This window comes from Staurois parvus, unplaced genomic scaffold (genome assembly GCF_062004578.1).
Source record: "Staurois parvus isolate SC_StPar_1 unplaced genomic scaffold, SC_StPar_1.0 ptg001024l, whole genome shotgun sequence".
In the NCBI taxonomy this organism is placed as follows: domain Eukaryota; kingdom Metazoa; phylum Chordata; class Amphibia; order Anura; family Ranidae; genus Staurois; species Staurois parvus.
Window position 1 is genome coordinate 118,428 of NW_028318820.1, and position 12,172 is coordinate 130,599.

Sequence of the window (12,172 nt, forward strand, 5' to 3'; positions counted from 1 at the left end):
TATTATACATGGAGATCATATCCCCCCTGATGTATTATACATGGTGATCATATCCCCCCTGATGTATTATACATGGTGATCATATCCCCCTTATGTATTATACATGGTGATCATATCCCCCTTATGTATTATACATGGTGATCATATCCCCCTTATGTATTCTACATGGAGATCATATCCCCCCCCCTTATGTATTATACATGGAGATCATATCCCCCTTATGTATTATACATGGAGATCATATCCCCCCATATGTATTATACATGGTGATCATATCCCCCCTGATGTATTATACATGGTGATCATATCCCCCCTGATGTATTATACATGGTGATCATATCCCCCCTGATGTATTATACATGGTGATCATATCCCCCCTTATGTATTATACATGGAGATCATATCCCCCCTTATGTATTATACATGGAGATCATATCCCCCCCTTATGTATTATACATGGTGATCATATCCCCCCTGATGTATTATACATGGTGATCATATCCCCCCTGATGTATTATACATGGTGATCATATCCCCCCTTATGTATTATACATGGAGATCATATCCCCCCTGATGTATTATACATGGTGATCATATCCCCCCTGATGTATTGTACATGGTGATCATATCCCCCCTGATGTATTGTACATGGTGATCATATCCCCCCTGATGTATTGTACATGGAGATCATATCCCCCCTGATGTATTGTACATGGAGATCATATCCCCCCTGATGTATTGTACATGGAGATCATATCCCCCCTGATGTATTGTACATGGAGATCATATCCCCCCTGATGTATTGTACATGGAGATCATATCCCCCCTGATGTATTGTACATGGAGATCATATCCCCCCTGATGTATTGTACATGGAGATCATATCCCCCCTGATGTATTGTACATGGAGATCATATCCCCCCTGATGTATTGTACATGGAGATCATATCCCCCCTGATGTATTGTACATGGAGATCATATCCCCCCTGATGTATTGTACATGGAGATCATATCCCCCCTGATGTATTGTACATGGAGATCATATCCCCCCTGATGTATTGTACATGGAGATCATATCCCCCCTGATGTATTGTACATGGAGATCATATCCCCCCCCCCTGATGTATTGTACATGGAGATCATATCCCCCCCCCCCTTATGTATTATACATGGAGATCATATCCCCCCCCCTTATGTATTCTACATGGAGATCATATCCCCCCCCTTATGTATTCTACATGGAGATCATATCCCCCCCCTTATGTATTCTACATGGAGATCATATCCCCCCCCCTTATGTATTATACATGGAGATCATATCCCCCCTGATGTATTATACATGGAGATCATATCCCCCCATATGTATTATACATGGTGATCATATCCCCCCTGATGTATTATACATGGTGATCATATCCCCCCCCTTATGGATTATACATGGTGATCATATCCCCCCCCTTATGGATTATACATGGTGATCATATCCCCCCCCTTATGGATTATACATGGTGATCATATCCCCCCCCTTATGGATTATACATGGTGATCATATCCCCCCCCTTATGCATTATACTTGGAGATGATATCCCCCCCCTTATGGATTATACATGGAGATCATATCCCCCTTATGTATTATACATGGAGATCATATCCCCCCTTATGTATTATACATGGAGATCATATCCCCCCTTATGTATTATACATGGTGATCACACCCCCCCTTATGGATTATACATGGAGATCAGATCCCCCCTTCCTTATGTATTATACATGGAGATCATATCCCCCCCCCTTATGGATTATAAGACCATACATTTCAGTACAGAAGGAATAGGAACAGGAATAGGAATAGGAATTTGTAAATATTTCTGGTCAAACCAGAAGTAATTCTTGCTCATGGCAAAATCCAATAGCTATACAATTTTAATCTGGGGTAGTGGTAAAGTGCTATGTGTGCTTAAATAAAATTCTGCTGCTTCCATTCCGTCTTTGTGGGCAATGTTGCTATAAAGCGAAGCAACGTCTGCCATAACTAAAAAGGTGTTAAATTGTGAAAATATCTTTTTAATATCATTCAAAATATGTTTGGTGTCACGCAAGAAAGCTGGAGTTTGTACCACCAGTGGTTGAAAACAATGTATTATCCCACCTTAGAACAAAGGGAACCTATACCTCTTACTATACAGTAAGGCTTCCAGGTGGTTTCAATGGATCTTTGTGGATTTTGGGTAAAATGCAAAGAACCGGTAGTTTAAGAGCCGAGGGACATAAAAAAAATTCCCTCTCCTCCTCCTCCTTTTTAGTGATCACTCCATCTTTAAAATCATTTTTGATAATCTTTAAGGTTCGTTTTATATGTTAAAATGGGATCTTTGGTTAAAAGTGCATAGGTATTGGCATCATTAAGTATATTAAAGTAAAACTAATTTTGTGTCCTGGAAGGGAGACAGACCATCTCTCAGGAGACTTGGGTGTCAACTAAGTCCATGAGTGAGTCATGCAGAGCGAGGAAACAAATTGTTTTTGAGGTAAGCATATACTACAGTGGGATATGTTTAGAAAAAATTAAGTTTAAGGCTTCCTAACACTGTTTTTCTATTTGGGGAAAAACATTTTTGGGGGTTATGTGGACAATTTAGACCACATATTGCTGCAGGTGTGTATTTTAGTGCAGATGTAAGGTGGCATCTCCACAACCCAGGATGAGGCAATTGGATGCAAGTATGGGAGGGGGTGAAAAAACAACAAGAAGTTAATGTATAATAAGAAATTCTATATACTCACCAGCGGGGATTCTGGCTCCACACCTGATGATGGTGTTGGTCCTCCCCCAAAATGTCCTAAACCAGCCTCCAGGACACCTGTATGACTGGAAATGTAAGAACAAAGCAAGTGAGCGTTGACATGGGTGAAGGAGGCTTGGTTGTTGGCCATAGCCGCCATATCTATGAAAAATTAAGTTTATATTGGTTCTTTAAGTGACCCCCTTCAGTGTAAGGACATTGAGTTCTCTAAAGTGATCAATATTATACTTGGAAATCATGCAGCTTCAACTACAATAAACCAAAGAGCGCATCTAAGTGTAGATGAAACAAACATTTATTGTACACAATTAAAAACCACTTGCAGGAAAGCAGGTGAAATATGGCATCTAGTCCATCGGGGATAAACCGCCTCAGTGTGAAGGTCCTGTCATCACAATGTGTAGTAACCAGATCCTCCCGATCACTATTCCATGCTGATCTGGCAAGATGGTGGTGCCCGGAAGTGAGGGCTGGAGCTCACATTGGTGTAATGACATCAGAGCGTCGTTAGGCGTTTCACGAGCATGTGTACTGTAGGTCTCGTCACAGGCACGCTCCTTTGTCAAGCTGACGGAGGAGGAATATTTTCGGCTATTGACACAAGATGTGAAGTCAGCTGAAGGCTGCCATTCTTAAAGGCACAGGGACTATATGCAATATACTTCATAATAAAGGATTACAAGAGAGCAGTGCAAATAAACCATGATAAATTGTATAAATTGTGCAAATTGCATAAGTAAAAATGGGCTAAGCCATGGCAACAACCATCATAGAAGGTTCCCCCATCCTCTGGAACTCACTACCCCAATCCATCAGACTGTCACCTTCCCTCCTCACCTTCAGGCGCTCCCTGAAAACCCACCTCTTCAGGGAAGCCTACCCCACCCTCACCTAACTGCTGCTCTCCTTCATTCCTCCTACCACTCCATCCCCCACAGCCACTTCCTCCTGTACCACTACCCCCTCTTTCCTAGATTGTAAGCTCGAAAGAGTAGGGCCCTATAACCCCTCGTGTGCTGTTTGTAGTTGCTGTAATGTTTCATGTATTGTCCCCCCCTCTATTGTACAGCGCTGAGCAAACCCTTTGGCGCTATATAAAAACTCAATGTAATGTAATAAATAATGTAATAGAAGGTGTAAATTGTACAACCCAAAAATAAATGCATATGCTGTTAGATAAGTTCCAAGACTCTGAGCATATATAAAATCAGGACACTTCCTAAGCCTTAATAGAGGTGAGACAACTAATATAATATAAAAACATAAGATAATTAAACTGTATCCTGCTAATCCTAATATACTCACTGGTATGTCGTGGAAGTCACCCCAATTGGACCATCCACCCCCATATTTTCCCAGAAATTTCTAAATTCAATTTTCATGTAAATGGCAAAAAAATTTATGTATAGTAAGTTGAAATATGTATCAAACTACATGATGGTGGAAATTTCCAATTCTTCATTCAAACCTCTTGGTGAGAGAGTATGCAGGGAGTAAATCCAAAAGGTTTCTCTGACACACAACCTATGGAATTGCTCAGCCTCTGGCAATGTTTTGGGGATGTGATCTAACACCCAGACTTGATGTCCGATGGTTGATTGGTGATGCTATTCTGCAAAGTGTACGTGAGCACTGGTTGTCTTGTCTTTCCCCTCCTCTATTAGCCGTCCATAGCGTATGGTTCGGCCCACATAAAATTTAGCGCATGGGCAAGATAGGCAGTATACTAGATAAAATCAGAAGCAATTATAGAAATTGTCAAATTTGGAGGTCTTACCAATTTTTTTTTTTTTTTTTAAGGACTGGAGCCCTCTGGTAGGTGACTTTGTTTATTAGGGAGTGGGGTCTTAAGGTGTAGATCTTCTAGTAGGATATTCCAATGCTTAGTACCCTTTCCATCTTAACATGCTGATTGTGAAATGTGGTAATGAAACAAGTAGAATGGTCGCTGTTCTTGGTATTTTTTCTTTTCAGGTTTACGGTTTAAATATCAATTGTAGGCTTTTTTTCCTATTGATTCAGTTGGCTAACCCTCATCTGAAACCGTGTGTTTTTTTTTTTTTTGTTAGGGTTATGCTTTGTTCAATGTAATCAATGACAACCAACAGAACTGTCCCTTTTTAGGGATGTTAATCCATTTGAGGAAATGGAAGCTGTCATAGTGTGTATATAGGAATGCCCACTGTGGGCTTTGAAGTTTCTGGCCTGTATTACCCCACTATTGTGACTAACTTCAAGATCGATCTAGAAAGGCCAAACTATTGGGGTCAGAAACATATGTGAAGCAAAGGTCATGAGGGTTGCTGTTGCAATGCTCCACAAATAGGTTTATTAATGTAGCTGCACCATCCCAGATGACAAGAATGTCATCTATATATCTCCCAAAAGAAATTTGCAGCCAACCTGTTTTTCCATATATAGTTTCTTTCCAGAGGCCCATTGCCCAGTTTGCATACAAGGGAGCAAAATTGGCTCCCATAGCTGTGCCTTGGATTTGTATATAGAATTCCCCATTATAACAAAAATAATTATGGATTAAGCAGACTTGTGTAACTTCTATGATGACGGTAGCTTGTTTGGGGTCTAATAATGGGAAATCTTGTAATGCCTTAAGGTGAGGGATAGACAAAGTGATTCATGTCAAGTGAGACCCACAAATAGGGATTGTAAAATGCAGGATTTATGTATTTACCAGTGGGAGCTCAACTGAGTGGGTAATTTTTGCAAATAACCTCCTTTTTAATTGGATAGCAGCCTTTAGCTCACCTTTTTGGTTGTGTTAAACATAGTTGATCTGCATGAGAGAGAATATATATTGTGACATAATGAAAGGTGAGGTGATTGGATGCTGAGGCCCTGATTTACTAATGTATCTAGACGGTGCCTAGGTACATTTCCGTGGGCTAATGTCTGCTTTTCATTAGAGTCCATCTACTTTTAGACGGCAAAGACACTTATAAAGAAAGCGTCTAACAAGTAGACACGAAAGCGAATTTACGAACTAAGCACAATACAGGAATCCATCTAAGAAAGCAGATGTGCTAGAAGCACGTCTAACACAGCGAAAAATCACTGCAGAAACATGTTCACATTGAAATTTGCTTTCACAAGTATTGGGACTTAATTTTAAACAAATATATTACATTTAAAAAAAAATTAAATGGGTAAATAGCTTTTTAAAGGAATACATGACAGTCAAGAACTAGACGCTTCTCCAGCATGTATGCACGGATATAAATGAGCATGTGCAGGACACAATTTAGTCTGCCGTGGGCGCTTTCTTTTCAGATGCTGTTTTAATAGTAACGCTGTGTGGAGTCGTCTGCAATCGATCGTGTCTACGGTGTGTGACAACCAGCACTAAGTGTAGCTAGGCATATCTTTTATGTAAAACAATTACAGAAATAATTATAAGGGATAAGAAACAAAAATAGAATCACTAGAATTAAAATCAAATTGTTAATGGTCAGGAATTTCTTCTTTTAGGATGGCCATGGGCTCTGCTGGGCCAGGGATAAGGTCCATATTGTGTACCGGCTCCAGGGTTTTGCAAGAAGCCACTGATTTAGTGCTACCCTGGAACTGGTTTGCCTTCATCTTGAAATGGTCCAGTTCCAATACTGCATCACATGACTGGTATTAGTGTGTGCCTTGACCAGTAAAACTGTGTAGTCTTCCATCCAGCTGACACTGTAAAGATCACCGAGGTATCAGTCTTGCTTCTCAGTGTAAGAGGACTCATGAGGGTTGGCGGCTATGGTAGCATAAACTTCAATGTTGGGTAGATGATTTTCATAGAGCCAGATTCACAGGTCTCGATGTATAGAACAATCTTTTTGTACATCTTGTTATCGTACATATATTTGACTGGCTTGTTCAGTTCTTCGATGTGGAGGTCATCACTTGGAAAGGATAGCAGATCCGGAGCTCCATGATCAATGAGGCTGATTAAGAGTGGACCTACCGACCATATCTTTATCACCTTTCCAGATCCATTTTTTTTTTTTTTTTTTTTTTTTTCCCTTCACCGCCTCTGCATCGCCTCTTTTGTGTAGACCTTAAGAACTCTAACATACACATGTATACTGTTGGGCCCATTTTTAATGATTCCCTTGGTTGGATTCTCCATTATCTGCAATATCATCATACATAATCATCATGATCTACTTGATATAAGCTTGGCACTGATGTCTGTAGTTGTAGCAGCCATTGGAGCAAGCCACCAGGACCACCCACTGCTTCTATCCAACCTCTGGGTCATCCATGGGCATGGATGTGGCTAGGACAGTAAGGCTGAGGATTATTGTTACTGGAAGCATCTTACATTTAGTAACAGGACCCTGCTTCCCTGCAGCGGTCTGCACTCTGGGTGTTATCACAGCAATGAGATCAGATTGTGACATCTCAACAAAATAAAATAAAAATGGAGGCCTGGATAGATATTGAGTATTAAAAATGAATTGGGTTGTGTTTTTAATTGTGGTGCTTTGATGCAGGGAAGATGCGCTTTTAAGCAGGCCACAGATGAGCTGAAAAGCAATTTAACATTCATGTTGATAGTTGGATCATTCGTTTTTCGCATCATTAGTGTGTCGGCAACGACATGCATTTTTTCGGACCATAGCTGAAAGTGCCTTATCCTGCATGTTGGGAATCTGGACCGAATTTCGAACAGTTGATGGGGATTCATATGAAAAAAACAGACTGAAAATGAACTGTGCATGAGCTGGGAGGGGAGTGGGTGAAAAACCACAAGAAGTTAATGTATAATAAGAAATCCTATATACTCACCAGCGGGGATCCTGGCTCCACACCTGATGGTGTTGGTCCTCCCCCCAAATATCCTAAACCAGCCTCTGGGACACCTGTATGACTAGAAATGTAAGAACAAAGCAAGTGAGCCTTGACATGGGTGAAGGAGGCTTGGTTGTTGGCCATAGCCGCCATATCTATGAAAAACAAGTTATATTGGTTCTTTAACTGACCCCCTTCAGTGTAAGGACATTGAGTTCTCTAAAGTGATCAATATTATACTTGGAAATCATGCAGCTTCAACTACAATAAACCAAAGAGTGCATCTAAGTGTAGATTAAACAAACATTTATTGTACACAATTAAAACCCACTTGCAGGAAAGCAGGTGAAATATGGCATCTAGTCCATCGGGGATAAACCGCCTCAGTGTGGTGGTCCTGTCATCACAATGTGTAGTAACCAGATCCTCCCGATCACTATTCCAGGCTGATCCGGCAAGATGGTGGTGCCCGGAAGTGAGGGCTGGAGCTCACGTTGGTGTAATGACATCAGAGCGTCGTTATGCGTTCCACGAGCATGTGTACTGTAGGTCTCGTCACAGGCACGCTCTTTTTTTTGTCAAGCTGATGGAGGAGAAATATTTTCGGCTATTTACACAAGATGTGAAGTCAGTTGAAGGCTGCCATTCTTAAAGGGACAGGGACTATATACAATATACTTCATAATAAAGGATTACAAGAGCAGTGCAAATAAACCATGATAAATTGTATAAATTGTGCAAATGACATAAACAATTAAAAATGGGCTAAGCCATGGCAACAACCATCATAGAAGGTGTAAATTGTACAACCCAAAAATAAATGCATATGCTGTTAGATAAGTTACGAGACTCTGAGCATATATAAAATCAGGACACTTCCTAAGCCTTAATAGAGGTGAGACAACTAATATAATATAAAAACATAAGATATAATAAAACTGTATCATGCTAATCCTAATATACTCACTGGTATATTGAGGAATAAAATCACTGATTGGACCAGCCACCCCCATATTTTCCCAGAAATTTCTAAATTCAATTTTCATATAAACAGAAAAATAAATTTGTGTATAGTAGGTTGAAATATGTATCAAACTACATGATGGTGGAAATTTTCAATTCTTCATTCATACCCCTTGGGGGGAGAGTATGCAGGGAGTAAATGTTAAAAGGTTTATCTGACACACAACCTATGGAATTGCTCAGCCTCTGGCAATGTTTTGGGGATGTGATCTAACACCCAGACTTGAAGTCCAATGGTTGATTTTGTGGTGATATTCTGCAAAGTGTACGGGAACACTGGTTGTCTTGTCTTTCCCCTCTATTAGCCGTCCATGGCGTATGGCTCGGCCCAGATAAAATTTAGCGCATGGGCAAGATAGGCAGTATACTAGATAAAATCAGAGGAGCAATTATAGAAATTTGTCAAATTTGGAGGTCTTACCATTTTTATAGTAAATTCTTCTGTCCATGGGTGACAAAGGAACAGGTCTTGCACAGAGCCTTACGGTATTGATACATGCCGGTAAGGGGGATAAGGCAAGTGGACTGAGTTGGACACAGTGGGAGGAAGTTTTACTGGGGGCTATTTTTGTTTTAAGGTTTGGAGCCCTCCGGTAGGTGAATTTAGGTTTATTAGGGAGTAGGGTCTTAAGGTGTAGGATATTCCAATGTTTGGATAGTACCCTTTCCATCTTAACATGCTGATTGTGAAATGTAGTAATGAAACAAGTAGAATGGTCGCTGTTCTTGGTATTTTTTTTCTTTTCAGGTTTACGGTTTAAATATCCGTTTTGTAGACTTTTTCTATTGGTTCAGTTGGCTAACCCTCATCTGAAAACTTGTTTTTTTTTTTATTTTTTTGTTAGGGCTATGCTTCCTTCAATGTACAACCAACAGAACTGTCCCTTTTTTTAGGGATGTTAATCCATTTGGGGAAATGGCAGCTGACTAACTTCAAGATCGATCTAGGAAGGCCAAACTGTTGGGGTCATAAACATATGCCAAGCAAAGGTCATGAGTGTTGCTGTTGCAATGTTCCACAAATAGGTTTATTAATGTAGCTGTGCCATCCCAGATGACAAGAATGTCGGCAATATATCTCCCAAAAAAATTAGCAGCAAAAGTTTTTTTCCATATGTAGTTTTTCTTTCCAGAGGCCCATCGCCCAATTTTTTTTATACAAGGGAGCAAAATTGGTTCCCATAGCTGTGCCTTGGGTTTGTATATAGAATTCACCATTATAACTAAAATATTTATGGATTAAGCAGACTTGTGTAACTTCTATGATGACGGTACCTTGTTTGGGGTCTAATAATGGGAAATATTGTAATGCCTTTAAGGCCAAATTGGTGAGGGATAGATATGAAGTGAATTCATGTCACGTGAGTCCCACAAATAATTGGGCTCCCACTGGTAAATCTGCATTTTACAATCCCTGAGTAGGTCATTTTGCAAATAACCTTTTTTAATTTGGATAGCAGCCTATTTTTTAGCTCTCATTTTGGTTGTGTTAAACATAGTTGATCTGCATGAGAGAGAGAGAATATATATTGTGACATCATGAAAGGTGAGGTGGTTGATGGATGCTGAGGCCCTGATTTACTAATGTATCTAGACGGCGCCTAGGTACATTTCCGTGGGCTAATGTCTACTTTTTCATTAGAGTCCATCTACTTTTAGACAGCAGACATTTTACTAAAGAAAGCATCTAACAAGTTGACGCAAAAGCGAATTTACTAACTAGGCACAATACAGGAATCCATCTAAGAGAGCAGACGTCCTGGAAGCACGTCTAACACAACGAAAAATCACTGCAGAAACATGTTCACATTGAAATTTGCTTTCACAAATATTGGGACTTCACTTTAAACAAGATTACATTTCAAAAAATTAAATGGGTAAAATATTTTTTAAAGGAATACATGACAGTCAAGAACTAAATTCTTCTCCAGCATGTATGCACTGATATAAATGAGCATGTGCAGGACACAATTTAGCTGTCTGCCGTGGGCGCTTTCTTTTCAGACGCTGTTTTAATAGTAAATCTGTGTGGAGTCCTCTGCAAGTCGGCAATCTATCGCGTCTACTGTGTGTGACAACCAGCACTAAGTGTAGCTAGGCATATCTTTTATGTAAAACCATTGCAGAAATAATTATAAGGGATAAGAAACAAATGGAATCAATAGAATTAAAATCAAATAAATTGTTGATGGCCAGGAATTTCTTCTTTAGGGTGGCCATGGGCTCTGTTGGGCTAGGGATAAGGTCCATATTGTGTACCGGCTCCAGGGTTTTGTAAGAAGCCACTGATTTAGCGCTACCCTGGAACTGGCTCGACTTCCTCTTGAAATGGTCCAGTTCCAATACTGCATCACATGACTGGTATTCGTGTCTGCCTTGACCAGTAAAACTGTGTAGTCTTCCATCCCGCTGACGCTGTAAAGATCACCGAGGTATCGGTCTTGCTTCTCGGTGTAAGAGGACTCATGAGGGTTGGCGGCTATGGTAGCATAAACTTCAATGTTGGGTAGATGATTTTCATGGAGCCAGATTCACAGGTCTCGATGTATTGAACAATCCTTTTTTTTTTTTTTTTGTACATCTTGTTGTCGTACATATATTTAACTGGTTTGTTCAGTTCTTCGATGTGGAGGTCATCACTTGGAAAGGATAGCAGACCCGGAGCTCCATGATCAATGAGGCTGATTAAAAGTGGACCTAACGACCATATCTTTATCACCTTCCCAGATCCTTTTTTTTTAGTTTTCCCTTCACCGCCTCTGCATCGCCTCTTTTGTGTAGTCTTAAGCACTCTCAAATACACGTATACTGTTGGGCCCATTTTTAATGATTCCCTTGGTTGGATTCTCTTCATTAACTGCAATATCATACATCACCATGATCTACTTGATTTGATATGCTTGGCAGTGATATCTGTAGCTGTAGCAGCCATTGGAGCAAGCCACCAGGACCACCCACTGCTTCTATCTAACCTCTGGGTCATCCATGGGCATGGATGTGGCTAGGACAGTAAGGCTGAGGATTATTGTTACAGGAAGCATCTTACATCTAGTAGCAGGACCCTGCTCCCCTGCAGCGGTCTGCACTCTGGGTGTTATCACAGCAATGAGATCAGATTGTGACATTTCAATAAAATAAAATGGAGGCCTGAATATATATTGATTATTAAAAATGAATTGGGTTGTGTTTTTTAAATTGTGGTGCTTTGATGTAGGGAAGATGGGCTTTAAGCAGGCCACAGATGAGCTGAAAAGCAAATTAACATTCATGTTGATGGTTGGATCTAGAGATGAGCGAAGTATTCAAAAATTTGATTCGGCGAATTCGAGGAATAAATTCAATTCGATGCGAATATATTCGCTGCGATTTTAACTTATAAAAGGGTGTTTCTAGGCTTCAGAGAGCCTTTATATTAGTGCAGAACACTGTACCTTTAATTTAAATGCCCTAGGAGTCTGCTGGGGAAGAGAAATAATACTGTCAGTCAATATGACATGCAGATGAGTGCCGTCGATCTTAGAATCACCGCACACTTCACTCATTTGGGCAGT

At 40.2% G+C, this 12,172-nt stretch overlaps 2 pseudogenes; both read right to left on the reverse strand.

Annotated features, from left to right (window-relative positions):
• Nucleotides 1–6,263: 6,263 nt before the first annotated feature.
• LOC149441122 (legumain pseudogene) lies at nucleotides 6,264–7,123 on the reverse strand (annotated as a pseudogene).
• Nucleotides 7,124–10,715: 3,592 nt separating this feature from the next.
• Nucleotides 10,716–11,662, reverse strand: LOC149441123 (legumain pseudogene; annotated as a pseudogene).
• Between the last annotated feature and the right edge of the window lie 510 nt (nucleotides 11,663–12,172).